Source organism: Oncorhynchus keta, unplaced genomic scaffold (genome assembly GCF_023373465.1).
Source record: "Oncorhynchus keta strain PuntledgeMale-10-30-2019 unplaced genomic scaffold, Oket_V2 Un_contig_16040_pilon_pilon, whole genome shotgun sequence".
NCBI lineage: Eukaryota > Metazoa > Chordata > Actinopteri > Salmoniformes > Salmonidae > Oncorhynchus > Oncorhynchus keta.
This window is the reverse complement of record NW_026279675.1, coordinates 8781-12500: the sequence shown is the minus strand read 5'-3', so window position 1 is coordinate 12500 and position 3720 is coordinate 8781. Positions and strand designations below refer to the sequence as shown.

Genomic DNA, 3720 nt, shown 5'->3' with positions numbered 1-3720 from the left:
TAAAGAGGACAGCAATCCCCTTCCACACTACTAGTGTACCCTAGCAAGGGCACATAGTAAACATAAGTAGACAACCCTTATGTCGGAAGAAATACTCCATGCAACACTGTCTTGCAAACCCATTGTTAGTTGATAGGTGCTGACATGTTGGTCACAGGCCTTTGTTATAGCATTCAGTAAGTTATGTTGTGAGACGGTCAAATGGCAAACATGTATAAGTCATACGGTATCCACAGCATTTCCTGTTTGCACTCTGGGACTTATGTCAATAGTAGGCTACAGTACTTCTCCATTCTAACTGTGCGTGCGTATGTGCGTGTGCGTGCGTGCTAAGGCAAAGTATAAGTATGTGCGTGTGTGTGTTCTCTGTAGATCTTGGGCACCAATGATGACTGGTTGATGGCTGAGCGACATGGAAAGAAGGGATTCATACCACGTAACTACATCAACATTCACCTTCCCAGGTCATACTTATTACCCAAGACATTCACCTACCCAGGTCATACTTATTACCCAAGACAATCACCTTCCCAGGTCATACTTATTACCCAAGACATTCACCTTCCCAGGTCATACTTATTACCCAAGACAATCACCTACCCATGTCATACTTATTACTCAAGACAATCACCTACCCAGGTCATACTTATTACCCAAGACAATCACCTTCCCAGGTCATACTTATTACCTAAGACATTCACCTACCCAGGTCATAGTCATCACCTACCCATTATACTTATTACAAGACAATCACCTACCCAGGTTTACTTATTACCCAAGACAATCACCTTCCCAGGTCATACTTTATTACCTAAGACATTCACCTTTACCCAGGTCATATGGACAATCACCTCAAGATAATTACCCAAGACCCAGGTCATACTTATTACCCAAGACAATCACCTACCCAGGTCATACTTATTACCCAAGACCCAGGTCACCCCAAGACAATCACCTCACCTTATTACCCAAGACCCAGGTCATACTTATTACCCAAGACAATCACCTACCCAGGTCATACTTATTACCCAAGACCCAGGTCATACTTATTACCCAAGACAATCACCTACCCAGGTCATACTTATTACCCAAGACCCAGGTCATACTTATTACCCAAGACAATCACCTACCCAGGTCATACTTATTACAAGACAATCACCTACCCAGGTCTTACTTGTACCCAAGACAATCACCTACTAGGTCATACTTATTACCCAAGACAATCACTACCCAGGTCATACTTATTGCAAGACAATCACCTACCCAGGTCATACTTATTACCCAAGACAATCACCTACCCAGGTCATACCCATTACCCAAGACAATCTACAGGTCATGCCCATTACCCAAGACAATCACCTACCTAGGTCATACTTATTACCCAAGACAATCACCTACCTAGGTCATACTTATTACCCAAGACAATCCAAACATACTGTGTGTCAGTGTGTGTCGGCTATGTGATGTCTGTGTGTATTTTAAATGTAATGTAAATGTAATGTAATGTGTAAGCAGGTGTGAACACAATCCGATGTTATGAAAAATACTAAATACTATTTTGTTTACTGCTCTCCCTCTCCCCCCTCCCCTTCTCACCCTCTCTCTTCCTCCCTCTCCCCTCTCCCCTCCCCCTTCTCACCCTCTCTCTTCCCTCTCCCTCTCACTCCCACCCCTTCTCCCCCTCTCTCTTCCTCCCCTCTCCTTATCCCCTCTCTCTTCCTCCCTCCCCCTCTCCCCCATCTCTAGCTGGTACCAGGAGAGTGCTAGTCGAGTGAGGCCCAGGAGTCTCTCATGACTCAGCCTATAGGATCCTTTCTGATCAGGGGCAGCCAGAGCTCCCCAGGAGATTTCTCCATATCCGTTAGGTCAGTGTGTGTTTCTTTACATTAAAAAGCTGATTAATATACACGACATCATTGACATATTTGCATCATATCAATATACCTACCTACCTACCTACCTACCTACCTACCTACCTACCTACCTACCTACCTACCTACCTACCTATCTATCTATTATCTATCTATCTATCTATCTATCTATCTATCTATCTATCTATCTATCTATCTATCTATCTATCTATCTACCTACCTACCTACCTATCCTACCTGCCTACCTACCTACCTACCTACCTACCTACCTACCTACCTACCTACCTACCTCTCCCAGACATGAGGCAGACGTGCAGCACTTCAAGGTGATGGCAGACACCAGGGGGCAGTATTACCTCTGGTCTGAGAAGTTCAGCTCCTTCAACGAGCTGGTGAACTATTACATGAACAACTCTGTCTCTAAACACAGCCGCATCTATCTGCTGGACACAGAAACACAGGTACCAGTTATAAGTATTTATAAAGGGTTTATAAGGGGTTTATGAAGGGCTTATACGTAGTTAATAAAGGAGCTGGTGGAGTACTATATGAACAACTCTGTCTCTAAACAGCATCTATCTGCTGGACACAGAAACACAGGCAGGAGTAGAACTATGGAGGATCCCCTGTTCACTAAATGATGGTGTAGGTACTTCAAGCTTGATAAATAGCTAAAACTGTTCATTATCGGTTTATCGAATCAAAAGAAAAGTTATGACAGTGCTCTCTGTCTCTAATTTCACTTTTCTTCCAAGGAGAAGGGATTTGGCCAGACCAGGACATCAGCCCCATCCTCTCAGCCCCAGCCTCACCAGTCCCTGCCCCGCGCACCCCAGCCTCACCTGCCCCTGCCCAGCATACCCCAGCCTCACCTGCCCCTGCCCAGCATACCCCAGCCTCACCTGCCCAGCATGCCCCAGCCTCACCAGCCCCTGCCCAGCATACCCCAGCCTCACCAGCCCCTGCCCAGCATACCCCAGCCTCACCATCTCCTGCCCCATGCCCCAGCCTCAACAACCCCTGCCCCGCACACCAGACCCTATACCCCCACCACAGGTAGTATGCTCTCTACAACCAAATCCCTCCTGTGTGTGTGTGTGTGTGTGTGTGTGTGTGTGTGTGTGTGTGTGTGTGTGTGTGTGTGTGTGTGTGTGTGTGTGTGTGTGTGTGTGTGTGTGTGTGTGTGTGTGTGTGTGTGTGTGTGTGTGTGCCTCCATGCATGTGTGTGTATGTATAGAATGAAGCTGCGTGTCTAATCAACCCTGTGTGTGTGCCTGTGTTCCAGCGTGCGGCCGTGACCACGGGGGCGGTGGTCTGATGCAGGTGAGAGCTCAGTATGACTTCAACGCCGAGGAGAAGGACGAGCTGAGCTTTAAGGCCGGTGACATCATCGAGGTGCTGGAGTGTTCGACATGTCATGGTGGAAAGGAAGACTGAGGGGACAAGCGGGAGTGTTCCCTTCCAACTACACCAACCCTGTATGAGAGAGAACATGGCATTTAGAGCCAAATAAGTATCTTCATTCATTATAGCAGACGTTCTTATCCAGAGCAACTTAAAGGAGCAATTAGGGTTAAGTGCCTTGTTCAAAGGAATATTGACAGATTTTTCACTCAGGGATTCAAATCAATGACCTTCGGGTTACTGACCCAACAGTCTTAACCTCTAGGCTTCCTGCCTCCTAACAATAACAACTATATTTCTGAGAGAGAGACAGAGAGAGAGAGAGAGAGAGAGAGAGAGAGAGAGAGAGAGAGAGAGAGAGAGAGAGAGAGAGAGAGAGAGAGAGAGAGAGAGAGAGAGAGAGAGAGAGAACATAATGATTAGCTTTAGCATTAAATATATGTAT

At 46.3% G+C, this 3720-nt stretch overlaps 1 pseudogene; it reads left to right on the top strand.

The window, feature by feature from the left end:
• The first annotated feature begins 348 nt into the window (after positions 1–348).
• Positions 349–3502, top strand: LOC127919230 (GRB2-related adaptor protein 2-like; annotated as a pseudogene).
• The last annotated feature ends 218 nt before the right edge of the window (positions 3503–3720 follow it).